Source organism: Entelurus aequoreus, linkage group LG11, assembly GCF_033978785.1.
Source record: "Entelurus aequoreus isolate RoL-2023_Sb linkage group LG11, RoL_Eaeq_v1.1, whole genome shotgun sequence".
Lineage (NCBI taxonomy): Eukaryota > Metazoa > Chordata > Actinopteri > Syngnathiformes > Syngnathidae > Entelurus > Entelurus aequoreus.
Genome location: NC_084741.1, coordinates 49963721 through 49980196, shown reverse-complemented (window position 1 = coordinate 49980196; position 16476 = coordinate 49963721). Strand labels below are relative to the sequence as shown.

General features: G+C 39.0%; 1 pseudogene; it reads left to right on the top strand.

Annotated features, from left to right (window-relative positions):
* The first annotated feature begins 9438 nt into the window (after positions 1–9438).
* Positions 9439–16476, top strand: part of LOC133659658 (uncharacterized) — a 49502-nt pseudogene continuing 42464 nt past the window's right edge.

The window sequence follows — 16476 nt, the reverse complement described above, 5'->3', positions numbered from 1 at the left end:
ACGTGGGTATCTGATAAACATTTAGAAGCACTACATGTTTGTAATGATCCTTTATGTATTTTACTGTAAACCTTTTTTATTTATATTTTCCACGGAGGGAGAGAGGAAAGATGACGGTATAAGGGAGAATGTATAATATTTAAGGGACTAAATTGGTTGAACATTGGATATCATACAGGCGACAAAACATTATGGAACCTGATCTGTACAGGGTTCAACTTGAATATCTTTTCATACTCTTGTGTACTAAAAGAGGGATCTGGAAGGCATTTCCCCTTCGTCTCAGCTCGATTGTTGTCTCTGCTTTCACCACCTATTTCCCTCTCTCCCTCTATATTTTTCTATTTGTTTATATTTTTTATTATTTTCTATTTTATTACTCAGTTGTACTGCATATATGTTGAGGATGAGACCGATCTATATATACATCAATATTATGGATAAGTTGTTGACTTTGTTTTACACTGGACATGCTAGCGTAGAGGGGCTCCCCTGTCCTCGTTCCCGGTGGGCTTGTCTCCGGGGCGCTGTGGTGGGTGCTGCCGTAGCTGGGTCGACAGCCGGTTTAGTGTTGTGGTGCTGCGGTGGCGCCCGTTGGGGCGCTCGGGAGACAGGTCTATACGTACCCTGGTGCAATGGAAGTAGTTTGATATGCGAAATGAATACTACCACATTCCTTTTTTCAAGTGAATATATGCGTGGTTGTGGGTGAGTGCGTATATGTATTTACATGTATGTGCACATATAGGTCCGCATATATATTACCGGTTTTTTTCTGTTTTGTTTTTTTGTCTCTCATGTTCAAAAAAGAACACTGGTTACTAGGTAGTATAACTAGGAATATGCTCTCTGTCCTGATATAGATATAATCCCAGAGATTTAACTTTGATATAGAATCATGAACCGTGGATATTGATACTTTTTGTTTTCTTATTGGAACATTGACTTTTCTCCTATATAACCTCTTAGGGGTTTTTGTTTATCTTTTCTTTTATTCTAACTCACAATGTTATGGTTGAGGGACCTGTGTAGAGGAGAGTCGCTCGCTGTGCGATAGAGATAGGAAATGGTTAAAGCTAGCCAGGTTGAGGATTGGAGAGGATCACGCGAGCGAGCCTCTGTACCTTGGGGGTCATCTTTTGTTTCTTGTTTTATTTTTATTTTTATTTTCTTCATTATTCAAAAAAATTTAACTGAAACATGCAACAGACGTGATACAGGGAAGACAGAAAAAGTACGAAAGGAAAACCTTTATGCAAAGTAATGAAGTAAGGGTGGTGTCATTGAATGTTAATGGGTTAAACAATCCGATTAAGAGAAGCAAAGTCTTGGCTAAATTCAAAAAGGAAAAGATGCAGGTAATATATTTACAGGAAACGCACTTATCTAAACAGGAACATGAAAAATTCAGGAAACTCGGGTACAACAATACATTTTACAGTACATTCTTAAAACAGAGTAATAGGAGGGGTGTCGCCATATTAATATCGAACTCAGTTAAATTTGAATTAATCAAGGAAATATGTGATAAAGAGGGGAGATATATAATAGTGAAAGGGAAATTGGAAAACCAAACAGTAACGTTAATTAATGTCTATGTCCCCCCAGATAGCGGTAAATCCACGTATGAGAAAATATTTGATGTTATTAACAAAGAAGCAGAGGGGGTTTGGCTGTGTGGAGGTGACATTAATCTGACTTTGAATTATAACTTAGACACGACAAGCACGATTAGAAGTAAGGAACACATTAGCAAATATGTGAACATAATGATGAAGGAATTGGGAATAATAGACATATGGAGAGAACTACACCCGTTGGAGAAGGACTATACTCATTACTCAGCACCACATCAAATGTACAGTAGAATAGATATGTATCTGATGAACAAAGAAGAAATACACAGAGTGAAGGAGTGCAACATAGGAGTAACGGATCTCTCAGACCATAGTGCCATATACTTGACAATTCATCTAAATAGTAGGAAGAAAAACACGTTATGGAGATTGAATGTGGGCATCCTGAATAGTGAAAGTGTGATAGAATCAACAAAAAAAGATATAACCTCATATTTAGAAGAGAATGATAACGGGGAGGTGGAGCCGACAATTTTATGGGATGCTCTGAAGGCGGTCTTAAGGGGGAAGTTGATAGCTCAAACATCTTTTATGAAAAAGGCAAGATTAGAATTATATCAAAAACGAATCGGAAAATTGAAAGATTTGGAACAACAACATAAAACAGTGGGAACCTCTGAGATAATGGATCAGATTAAAGACATGAGAAAAAAAGTAAACGAAATGCTTATGGATGAGGTCGAAAAAAAGACCAGGTTTGTGAAACAAACATACTACGAGGGAGGCTCTAAAGCAACAAAGATGTTAGCTAGGAGACTGAAAAAACAACAAACATTAAATAATATTCACAAAATAAGGGACCCCAAGACCAACAACCTATTATACGATCCAGAAGCGATTGAAAACGTATTTGAAAATTATTATCGAACACTATATACACAACCAGTTGCGGCGAGAGAGGAGGAAATGGAACTTCTCTTAAATTCATTGGACCTGCCTTCATTGGGAGTTAGCCAAAACAAGATGCTAAACGCTAATATAACAATTGGGGAAATTGAAGAAGCAATACAAAGGACCAAAAATAACAAATCCCCGGGGACAGATGGCTTTAGTGCCGAATTTTACAAGACATTTAAAGAAGAGTTGATTCCCTTATTACAGACCTCCTTTAATTACACCCTTAAAAAAGGAAAAATTCCCCCCTCATGGAAAGAAGCGATTATATCAGTAATACATAAAGAAGGTAAAGATAAAGAAGACTGTAACAATTATAGACCTATTTCGCTACTGAATGTGGACTACAAGTTGTATACATCTATTATTTCAAAAAGGTTTGAAAACTTTATGTCGGATCTAATAGAGGACTGCCAAACTGGATTTATTAGGGAAAGACAAACTCAGGATAACATAAGGAGAGCCTTACATTTAGTTGATGAAATACAGAAGACAAAAACAAGTGCTATGCTCGTGAGTGTTGATGCTCACAAAGCATTCGACAGTGTAAATTGGTTATACCTGTATAAAGTAATGGAAAGACTAGGCTTTAACAAAAAATCAGTACAGATAATAAAGTCACTATACCAAGAACCATCAGCTAGAGTCAAAATAAATGGAAGTCTTTCGAAAAGCTTCAAATTGGAGAGGTCTACCAGGCAGGGTTGCTGTTTATCCCCGACGTTATTCGCATTATTTATAGAACCATTAGCCCAACTGATTAGAGAAAACAAGGAAATTAAAGGTATACAGATTAGACATAATGAACACAAGGTGGGGCTTTTTGCAGACGATGTACTGATCTATCTCCGAGATCCAGAAGAAACATTCCCTAGATTAATGAGAACCCTCGAAGATTATGGACGATATTCGGGGTATAAGTTAAATGTCACAAAAACACAAATATTATTGTTAAACTATAACCCCTCATTAGAAATTAGAGAGACGTATAAACTAAATTGGGACCTGGAAATGGTCAAATATTTGGGAGTTAATATAACACAGGAAAGAGATAAACTATATGAAGCCAACTATGGGTCGATAAATCTGAGGCTTAAAATGGATCTGGAGAGATGGTCAGTGCTGTGTCTGGACTTAAGCTCAAGAATAGAAATAATCAAGATGAATGTGTTGCCGAGACTCTTGTACTTGTTTCAATCCCTACCAGTAGCAGTACCACAAATACAATTTGATGAGTGGGATAAAAATATATCGAGATTCATATGGGGGGGTAAAAGACCCAGAATTAGGTTCGAAACTCTCCAGCTGCCCAAGGTAAAAGGGGGAATGGCATTGCCAAATCTGAAAGAATATTTCCATGCAGCCCAACTTCGGTATCTAGTATGCTGGTGTAGACCAGAATACGAAGCGAAATGGAAGGGAATTGAATTAGACCAGGGGAGAGATCTTATCCAAAACTTGTTGGCAAATAAAACAATAGAAAAGAGAGTAGAGGCAGAACTGAGTCCGATTACTAAATTTACAATTGGAATTTGGAATAATATCTCAAAAAAATACAAATTAGAGGATGAAAGAAAGATACTAGGATGGTTGACACGTGATCCCAATTTCAAGCCTGGGTTCGAAGATCATGGGTTTAAACAGTGGGAACGAAAAGGCTTGACGGCAATGTGCACACTGTTGGAAGATGGGCAGATGAGGAGTTTCGAAGACCTACGGGCGACATATGATCTAGACAAACATGAGTTCTTCCGGTATTTACAGATAAGGGACTACTATATTAAAAAAATTAAAAGGGCATCAATGAACCCGCTAATTAGAATAATGGTACAAGCTTATAATAATAAAAAATGTAGAGTGATCTCAGCTGTTTACCAGGGATTGATGACAAGCAAGGGGACTTCAACCATGTACATTAAAGAGAAATGGGAAAGAGGATTTGGGGAGCAGATCACTGAAAAGGACTGGTATAATATTTGTAAAACGCAGTGCACGGCCACGAGTTCTAGGGTATGGAGGGAGTTTTGCTGGAAAAACATGACTAGATACTTTATAACTCCAAAAATAAGCGGAAGAGTCGCAGCAAAGAAACAACCATGTTGGAGGCTATGTGGAAATATGGACGCTGACCACGAACATGTGTTCTGGAACTGTCCCAATATTGAAAAATATTGGTATGACGTGTGGTCAGTGATAAAAGAAGTACTACAATATGACATTCCAAAAACAAGTATGATACTATACTTGGGAAACTTGACGCAGGAATATATGCAATTCGATGATTTCTATTTAGTCAAGGTTTTGTTAGCAGCCAGCAAAAAGGCAATTACAAGACTGTGGCGTAGTAGCAGCTCACCGACCTGTGAACAGTGGCTGTGCATTGTGGAAGAACTATATATAATGGAAAGATTTACACATAGACTCAGAATACAGGAGGAACTATTTCTTGAGAAATGGACAAAATGGACTGAATACAAAACTCAGGAAAATGACACCACAAATGCTTGATATGGAATATAAATTGACTATGTATATATTGTAAGATGTTGACCCTGTTGATATATGTATGCATGTGACAGAATAAAAATTTAAGTTTAAAAAAAAAAAAAGACTAGTTTAAAGTTATCTTCATTGAAAAGTACAGTGCTTTTCCTTAAAAAATAAGGACATTTCAATGTGACCCCAAACTTTTGAATGGTAGTGTATAATATAATTCATATAGAAATACGGTCTCACTGCAGAGCAGGCCAGCAGTTAGCCGAGTCCGCAATCCATGTTGAGGCACAACGCAGTGACATGCCTCAATTGGCTGCTGATCACCGCACCGTCTCTTCTCAGTATTTGAACGGCAAATGTGAAAATTCAGCGATTTTGAATAAAAATAATCTAAAAGTGGTGAAGTTAAATGGAAAATAACTTTATAGTATAATCACTGGATACATATAACAATTTAATTGTTTTTTTTCCTTTTTACATCTTTTTTCTTTCCATGATGGCAGGTGAGGCCCTGCCTCACCTGCCTCTAGTGACTGCACGTCACTGACATGTATATATATATATATATATATATATATATATATATATATATATATATATATATATATATATATATATATATATATATATATATATACATATATATATATATATATATATATATATATATATATATATATATATATATATATATATATATATATATATATATATATATATAAATCTCATTGTACGATATTACTACAGTATTAAGGCCACGGTACAATATTATTGTGGTATATGTCCCCAAAAAAAAGGACTTTAAAATGCCATAGTGTGTAAAATGAAGTGTCAGGAATGTACACACAAACATAATGCTACAATGTTCGAATCCTATTTATTACTACGGAACTAGTATTTTAAGGTGCACAAAATTGGACGGGAACATTCACTGCATCGCTCAGTTTTTATTTTCTGAGAAGCAGTGTCCTCCACAGAGGACATTTTTTATATCAGTGAACTCACATTTTAACTTTTATAAAGAGACAAACAGTAGAAAATAGATGGATGTATAATGTAAATATCTCACAAATTCAATCAATCAATCAAAGTTTACTTATATAGCCCTAAATTACGAGTGTCTCAAAGGGCTGCACAAGCCACAACGACATCCTCGGCTCAGATCCCACATCAGGGCAAGAAAAAACTCAACCCAATGGGATGACAATGAGAAACCTTGGAGGGGACCTCAGAGGGGGCCGCAGATGTGGGACCCCCCCCCATATTCTACAACTTTTTTTGGCCCATTATAAGCATTTTCAAACTTAAAAATGGCTAAAAGAACTAAAAATATCAATACTGCAGTATAGGAAAACAAATCAATCAGAGTGCGCTGTTGAGTATCGTGGCCGCTGATTGGCTCATCCTCACACAGCATTACTATATTCGATTGAAAGCATGTAAAAGTGACTAAATAATGGTATTTCATGTCCAGAGGGGTTTTCAAAATGTTGAAAAACATACTCATGCTTTTTCTATGAAAACATTCGATTTATAATCAATGATTTTTACTTTGTAGAAATTCAATTATCGCGCATATTGTCAGAAGTGCTACTGACAGTTTGGTTATATTTGGGTTTTCCTTTGTTTAGAATCACTTCCTGTCCTGGTGCTCTTGTTTCAGTGGTTCCTGTTCGGTCTCTGTGTTTTGCAGAACCTTAAAGGCCTACTGAAATGATTTTTTTTTTAAAAATGGGAATAGCAGATCCATTCTATGTGTCATACTTGATGATTTTGCGATATTGCCATATTTTTGCTGAAAGGATTTAATAGAGAAAATCGACGATAAAGTTCGCAACTTTTGCTCGCTGATAAAAAAAACCTTGCCCCTACCGGAAGTAGCGTGACGTCACAAGCGGTAGTGCTGCTCACAATTCCCCGTTGTTTACAATGGAGCGAGAGATATTAGGAGCGAGAAAGTGACGATTACCCCATTAATTTGAGCGAGGATGAACGATTCGTTGATGAGGCACGTTAGAGTGAAGAACTAGAGGCAGTGCCGGACGTATCTTTTTTCGCTCTGACCGTAACTTAGGTACAAGCTGGCTCATTGGATTCCACACTCTCTCCTTTTTCTATTGTGGATCACGGATTTGTATTTTAAACCACCTCGGATACTATATCCTCTTGAAAATGAGAGTCGAGCATGCGAAATGGACATTCAGAGTGACTTTTATCTCCACGACAATACATCGGTGACACACTTAGCTACTGAGCTAACGTGATAGCATTGTTCTCAAATGCAGATAGAAACAAAAGAAATAAACCCCTGACTGGAAGGATAGACAGAAAATCAACAATACTATTAAACCATGTACATGTAACTACACGATTACATCAACAGCCGTGCTCACCTGCGTTCCAGCGATCGGCGACGCGACAAAGGACTTCACCCATCATCGACGAAGCTCTTAGCATGAGCTAACGTGATAGCATCTGTCTCAAATGCAGATAGAAACAAAATAAATAAATCCCTGACTGGAAGGATAGACAGAAGATCAACAATACTACTCTCAGGAGACACCGAACCAAACACTGGACATGTAAATACACGGTTAATGTGTATTCGACGCCTGTCGAAGCCTAGCAATGCTGTTGCTAACGACGCTAACTTAACAACGGGACCTCGTCAGAGCTATGATAAAAACATTAGCGCTCCACCTACGCCAGCCAGCCCTCCTCAGCTCATCAACACCCGTGCTCACCTGCGTTCCAGCGTTTGACGATGCGGTCGGCGGCCCGGAGACGTAGGAAGTCAAGGTGAGTTCGCCGCTAGCGCGTCTGCTATCCAAGTCAAAGTCCTCCTTGTTGTGTTGCTACAGCCAGCCGCATACACCGATCCCACCTACAACGTTCTTCTTTGCAGCCTCCATTGTTCATTAAACAAATTGCAAAAGATTCACCAACACAGATGTCCAGAATACTGTGGAATTTTGTCGAAGAAAACAGAGCTCTGTGTATTGTGTCCAATATGGTCCAAACACTTCCGTGGATCTCTCGACGTCACGTGCATACGTCATCCTCCAAAGGCGTTTTGAACCGGAAGTTTAGCTGGAAATTTAAAATTGCACTTAATAAGTTAACCCGGCCGTATTGGCATGTGTTGCAATGTTAAGATTTTATCATTGATATATAAACTGTCAGACTGCGTGGTCGGTAGTAGTGGGTTTCAGTAGGCCTTTAACTTTCTGTTTCATGTCCTGTCAACACACCTGTTCCTCGTTTAATTAGTTCTATTTAGTTTCACCTGGGAACCTCCTTCGGGGCTCAATCATTGTTCCTTGGAGACTGATGCTCAGTATGCTGTTTCTCTTTGTTCCCTGCTTACTTGTGAGTAATAAATACTTTTTTTTCTTGCATTCCGTCTGCCATTCTCTGCATCTTTGGGGTCACGCTGCTAGCAACGCGCACTACCCCGTGACAGTCATGACCTTTACCAATTAAAGGACCAGTAGAGTGGAAAAACAAGTTCCCTCTATATTGATGCTATTATCATATATTTTTGATACCAAAAGAATTCCAAACTTTGCTGATTAATAGATATGATCAAAATAGTATCAATCTCACAGAGATTCTCGAACCATTTTGAGAGATAATGAGGAAGCCAGTCACGTGATCAAGTGACGTCGCACTAAGAACCAAAGATCCCTTCCCCATCAACAACAATACTAATCAAGCAGACTTTGTGAGAGCCAACAATGATTACTTTTGGAAATATAATGATCCAGGACCTTATATTTTGGAGCCCGAACACAAAGAGAATGAGCAATAAGTCTTGGAAGCCGAGTGATGGATGCAGTTTTGTTGTGATGCTTTGATTGATTGATTGGTTGAGACTTTTATTAGTAGGTTGCACAGTGAAGTACATATTCCGTACAATTGACCACTAAATGGTAACACCCGAATAAGTTTTTCAAATTGTTTAAGTTGGGGTCCACTTAAATTGATTCATGATACATATATATACTATCAGATATATACTATCATCATAATACAGTCATCACACAAGATTATCACATTGAATTATTTACATTATTTACAATCCGGGGTGTGGAGGGTGTTATGATCAGATGTTATTACAGGTATGACCACTAGGGGGCAGTACTGGTTAGTATGCTGCTTACCGTGCCACATAAGGTGGTAGAACAAGACTGCATAAAAGGCATGTATGTTGTTGAGAACGTGAGTCATTAAAAGTTAAGTTACTTGCTATCAACAGCCTCATCCTTCAAACACGAACATGACATGGTACCAGGAGTAAACTCTACTTGACGACATGGATTTAAAATCACCGGAGAGTTTGAAACTAACGGGGAATGTCGACGAGAACTGGCGCACCTTCCAACAGTAGTTTCACCTGTACATTGCGGCTATGGGACACGAGACAAAGCCGGAGGCTAGAAAGGTAGCGCTGCTGCTAACAATAGCAGGGCCACAGGCCATAGAAGTATTTAACACGTTTGTGTTTGACACTCCTGACGATAATGGAAAGTTAGATGTAGTGCTTAGCAAATTTGACGCTCACTGTTCTCCGAAGAAGAACGAGACGTACGAGAGGTACTTGTTTCGGTCTCGTACGCAGCGGCAGCATGAGCCATTTGATAGCTTCCTGACGGACTTGCGGCTAAAGGCACAGTCCTGCAACTTCGCAACGCTGAAGGACTCCATGATCCGGGACCAGATAGTCTTTGGCGTGGAGGATAAAAAGGTCAGAGAGAGGCTACTAAGAGAGATGGAGCTGACGCTGGCGGGAGCCATTAAGATCTGCCAGGCGAGTGAGCTGTCCCAAAAGCACGTGAGGACGTTCAGCGAGATGTCTGCAGTCGCCTCGGCGCAGAGCGACAGCGCGACAGCGGTAGGAGCAGTGTCGTATCAGCGGAGACAGCGTACACAGACCCGGCCTGCACGGCAGTCGGAGGACGTGATGATAGCTGCAAGCGCTGCGGCACAAAGCACAAGCCCCGACAATGTCCAGCGTTTGGTAAGCAATGCTCAAGTTGCCAAGGCAAGAATCATTTTGCTAAACAGTGCTTCTCCAAATGGAAAGAGGGGAAGAGAGGAAAAACTGTAAACATGGTAGATGAGCCTGATCTCAGTGACACGTTCTTTGTTGGCATGGTAAATTTGGAAAGTGAACAAATAAGTAAACCAGACAATAAAGAAGATAAGTGGATAGCTCCTCTAATGATAAATGGGACTGAAGTCACCATGAGATTGGGCATGGGTGCAAAACCAAATCTCATAAGCATGTGTGATGTAAAGGCAATGAAAAACAAGCCACAAATAAAAAGAAAAGAATCTGGACTTAAAGACTACAATGGACAACCAATTAAATGTTTGGGCACATGCAGGTTGAGTGTCACAGTTAAAGGAAAAGTGCACCACCTATGCTTCTTTGTTGTGAATGAGGGACGTGAATCACTTCTGGGTGACAGAGCCTGTGAAGAACTAGCACTTGGGAAAAGAGTGTATAGCATTATCCCAACAAATGACTCTATGGAAACAATTGTTCAGAACTTTTCAGATGTTTTCAAGGGTTTTGGTGTTTTGCCCTTCACATATAAAATACAATTGAAAGAAGATGCCCAACCAGTTGTGCATGCAGCACGCAGAGTTCCAGCCCCACTGAAAGACAGCCTAAAGAAAGAACTCGACAGAATGATCATGCTGGGGGTGATCAAAAAGGTTAATGAGCCTACAGACTAGGTCAACTCAATGGTCATCACAAAAAAAAAGAATGGTGAGTTGAGAATATGTATGGACCCTAAAGATCTAAATGAGAGCATTAAGCGTGAACATTATCAAATACCTACACGTGAAAAGATCATCAGTGAAATGTCAGGTGCCAGCTACTTCACAAAGCTTGACGCCTCACAAGGTTTCTGGCAGCTGAAACTGAGTAAAAGCAGCACAATGTACTGTACCTTTAATACGCCCTTCGGCAGACACTGCTTTCTCAGACTGCCTTTTGGAATAAAGTCAGCACCTGAAATATTTCACAGAGCAATGGAGCAGATCATCGAGGGCTTGGATGGAGTTCGAGTCTACATTGATGACATCATCATATGGGGATCCACAGCCCAGGAGCACAATGAGAGACTAAACAGAGTTATGGAACGCATACAAAAGTATGGACTAAAACTAAACAAGAGTAAATGTGAGTTTGGTGTTCAGGGGTTCCTTTTCCTGGGAGACAAGCTGTCTGCACGTGGTGTCCAACCAGATCAAGAAAAAATATGTGCAATACAGAACATGCCAAGGCCCACAGACAAAACCGGTGTGCTACGCATCATGGGGATGGTCAATTTTATAGGTAAATTCATTCCCAATTTGACAGCAAAGACATCTTGCATACGAGAGCTTCTGCACAGGGACTGTGATTTTAAATGGACAGTGAAACATGAGCATGAGTGGCAAAAACTAAAGAACACACTCACTACAGCACCTGTGTTGTCATTTTATGACCACACAAAGAGGATAAAAGTGTCAACCGATGCTTCCAAAGATGGTATTGGTGCCGTTCTACTCCAGGCTGAGGGTGAGCACTGGAAACCGGTAGCCTATGCATCTCGGGCTATGACAAAATTGGAATGTCGGTACGCTCAGATCGAAAAAGAATGTTTGGGACTGGCATATGGTTTGGAGCGGTTTCATAGCTTTGTGTACGGCTTGCCGTCCTTCACAGTTGAAACTGATCACCGACCGCTGGTTGCCATTATCAAAAAGAATCTGAATGAAATGTCACCGCGGATTAAACGGTTGATGATGAAAATGCAAAAGTATGATTTTGAACTGATATATACTCCAGGTAAACACCTAATCCTTGCTGATGCCCTATCCAGAGCAACTACAGGCGACAGTGTGAGTGCAACAGATGAGGACATACAGTGTCATGTGAACATGGTGTCTGCTACACTGCCTGTGTCAGACACAAAGTCAAGACAAATAGCTGAGGCTACAGCAACGGATGCTGAGCTACAACATGTCATGAGGAACATGGATGAGGGATGGCCGGCTAGCTCATGTCCACTATTTTATCACGTCAGAGGTGAGCTCAGTACTGTGGATGGACTGCTGTTGAAAAAGGGCAGGATTGTTATTCCACAGGCTTTGAGAATGGACATTTTGCACAGGATACATGAAGGTTAGGTTTGGTTGTTATCATCAGTCATCAACAATTGAGAACAGAGAAATGGATATTGGAACAGTGTAGGTCTGACTTGGTAGGATATGGACAGCAAGTAGTGGACATAGAGAGAGAGAGAGAGAGAGAGAGAGAGAGAGAGAGAGAGAGAGAGAGAGAGAGAGAGAGAGAGAGAGAGAGAGAGAGAGAGAGAGAGAGAGAGATCAGAAGGCATAAGAAAAAGTATCTGCATTTGATTGTTTACATTTGATTATTAACAATCCGGGGAGGGTGTTAGTTTAGGGTTGTAGCTGCCTGGAGGTGTACTTTTATTGCAGTTTTGAAGGAGGATAGAGATGCCCTTTCTTTTATACCTGTTGGGAGCGCATTCCACATTGACGTGGCATAGAAAGAGAATGAGTTAAGACCTTTGTTAGATCGGAATCTGGGTTTAACGTGGTTAGTGCTATAGCATCCGCAGCATTGCCAGGTACTAAACATGCAAACTAACAATAACAAACCAGAATGAAACAAACACTAACATTTCCACTCTCGCTGGGATGCAAACTAAAAGGATGCTTGCATAATTCCGTTTAGATGAAGATTCAATCGCAATCCTCACGAAGGGTTAAAAAAAAAAAATCCTGCAGGAAGCGTCTTGTGGGGTCTATTTCGCCATCTAGGGGGATGTGGGACTTTCACACCCCACGAGATGTGAGCGACCAGCCTGTCAGACCATGGCCACATTTGTCTACGACCAGGTGAGAGAAGCATGAATTATAATCTAGAATTTACTTTTAGCAATTTTGAGACGAAGCAGAAGCAGCCGTTGGCTAAGTGTCAACAATAGCAGTGTAAGCTAGCATTAGCTCACTGCTATCAATGCGCTGTTAAAATAGTTTGTCTGCTTTGGCGCTTATAATAACAATACCACTCATATTTGGTTAATTTCAGGTCACAACATATAAATGGAATAATGTTGGCAGTTTCTGAATGTTTTTAGTGAGTATAATGAGTGCAATGGAGGACCCTCGATCTGTTGAATCAATTGTTGTCTATTTATTTACGATTTAAAATGCATAAAAAAAAGCCAAGCATATGTGTTTTTGTCTTACATAAGGATAGTGAATTATAAACATCACATCTCTTTCCAATGTTTGCATATTTCCAGTATGACTGATTTGATAACATGGTCAGAGTGCAGAAGCGTTAGTACCGTGATGTCAATCTCCGAAAATAGCCGAAGGTATTCAGAGCGCAATATTCAAAATGGCTGACTAAATTTGTGGCATTTTGTGATGTTTAAACTGTGCTTTCACATACTTTGCGGATTGAAAATACAAAACCATAACCAGTGAAATAGGCACGTTGTGTAATTTGTAAATAAAAACAGAAAACAATGATTTGCAAATCATTTTCAACCTATATTCAATTGAATAAACTGCAAAGACAAGATATTTAACGTTTAAACTGAGAAACTAAATTTTCTTTTTGCAAATAATCATTAACTTAGAATTTAATGGCAGCAAAAAAGTTGGCATAGGGGCATTTTTACCACTGTGTTACATGGCCTTTCCTTTTAACAACACTCAGTAAACGTTTGGGAACTGAGGACACCAATTTTTTAAGCTTTTCAGGTGGAATTATTTCCTATTCTTGCTTGATGTACAGATTAAGTTGTTCAACAGTCCGTTGTCGTATTTTAGGCTTCATATTGCGCCACACATTTTCAATGGGAGACAGGTCTGGACTACAGGCAGGCCAGTCTAGTACCCGCACCCTTTTACTATGATGGCATTGTCTTGATCAAATAAGCAGGGGCGTCCATGATAACGTTGCTCGGATGGCAACATATGTTGCTCCAAAACCTGTATGTACCTTTCAGCATTAATGGTGCCTTCACAGATGTGTAAGTTACCCATGTCTTGGGCACTAATACACCCCCATACCATCACAGATGATGGCTTTTAAACTTTGCGCCTATAACAGTCCGAATGGTTCTTTTCCTCTTTGGTCTTGAGAACACGACGTCTACAGTTTCCAAAAACAATTTGAAATGTGGACTCGTGAGACCACAGAACACTTTTCCATTTTGCATCAGTCCATCTTAGATGAGCTCGGGCCCAGCGAAGCCGGCAGCGTTTCTGGGTGTTGTTGATAAATCGCTTTCGCTTTGCATAGCAGAGTTTTAACTTGCACTTACAGATTGTAGCGACAAACTGTAGTTACTGACAGTGGTTTTCTGAAGTGTTCCTGAGTCCCAGTGGTGATATCCTTTACACACTGATGTCGCTTTTTGATGCAGTATTGCCTGAGGGATCCAAGGTCACAGGCATTCAATGTTACGTGCAGTGATTTTTCCAGATTCTTGGAACCTTTTGATGATATTACAGACTGTCGATGGTGAAATCCCTAAATTCCTTACAATAGCTCGTTGAGAAATGTTGTTCTTAAACAGTTCAACAATTTGCTCACGCCTTTGTTCACAAAGGGGTGACCCTCGCCCCATCCTTGTTTGTGAACAACTGAGCATTTCATGGAAGCTGCTTTTATACCCAATCATGGCACCCACCTGTTCCCAATTAGCCTGTTCACCTGTGGGATTTTCCAAATAAGTGTTTGATGAGCATTCCTCAACTTTCTCAGTCTTTTTTGCCACTTGTGCTTGCTTTTTTGAAACATGTTACAGGCATCAAATTCCAAATGAGATAATATTTGCAAAAAATAAGAACGTTTTCCAGTTCGAACGTTATAAGTGTCTTGTCTTTGCAGTCTATTCAATTGAATATAGGTTGAAAAGGATTTGCAAATCATTGTATTTTGTTTTTACTTACAATTTACACAACGTGCCAATTTCATGGGTTTTGGGGTTTGTACAATTGGATATGGTTTAATGAATACAATGAAACACAAATAAGCATATCAACTGAATTTGTTTTTCCACTCTACTGGTACTTTAAAAGCGATACATGAGGAATGACTATATAATTTAATTTGGTTGATATTGTATACATTTAATTAGGTGGTACAATATCCCTATGCTTTGAAAATGAGATCACTACTTAGTAGTTTCCCTTACCTAAAAAAATGTTGCACAATAAAAACTATATATGATAATGATAATGTATATGTTTATAATACATATAAATATAACTGCAATAATGTACAAGTGTGCGCAAGATAAAAATGTGAATTAAAAACTGAGCTACCTTATACTTACTATCTCCTCCTTCCTGGTACAGCAGTAAAAGAGCCGCGCAAATGTACTTTAGGCAGCATGGGCAATATTAATAAAAAAATTACTCGCAAATTAACGACTGACAAATGAGACTCTGTCCTAACTGTTTGACTTAAAAGAGCCGTTTAAAAAATATTTGATTCGTTCACAAAGGTCACATCACACATTTACAAATTTCTACACTTTTGCAAACAACATTTTTCATAATAAACATGTTGGTAACGCTTCCAAATGACTATCGATCTGATAATGTAATTCAGGTAAGAAATGATTATCCTACTTCCTAGTTTTTATTGAGGGTAAAACACTTGTGTGGCTAATTGGCATATTTGCAAACTTGAACGTATAGAATCACCACACAGATGATGCACATCATCACAAAAATCTGCCAATACAAAGCAGGCTACATGATTTGTTTTGCTTATAGTTATTTTCTCCAGAAACAATATTACAGGACCTTGCTCCCCCTGCCCCCGACCCCTTAAAGGGAAATCTGCTGACTGTGGTATCGCATTATGATTAACAATTTAACAATGATCCCTCTTCTTTTGCATTGTTATTCCACAGATGAAAGTAAGAGCGAAACGCCAGTGATGGCGTGCAGGCTTCATTAGATGCATTGATAGATTTATTGTTTTTCATGGTTGTAATCACTTCCCCAGAGGTAATTTGTAAGCTGTTTATGGTTCAGAGGTACTGTATAAGCCTTGGAGTTAATTAATCTGCTTTGTTTAGAAGTTTGGTAGTGCCCATCTGAATGAATAAGTGCTTTAAAGTATTACTGAAGTAGAATACCTTATTGTCACAAGAACATTTTTAGGTGTTTTGTATTTAACTTATTAACAGCAGCTCCAAAAATAAGATAAGAAAGCTCTTCTTTAAAAAAAAAGTGTATATGCTGCTCTGGATATTTATTAGTGCTGTCAAAAAAAATCACATGTTTTTAATCAGGTTATTCACAGGGTTGCTGTGAATTAATTCTGATTTTTATTGCGATTAAATATATTTCATTTGTAATCTAAATTATTCATGTTCCACTTTGATTAAGC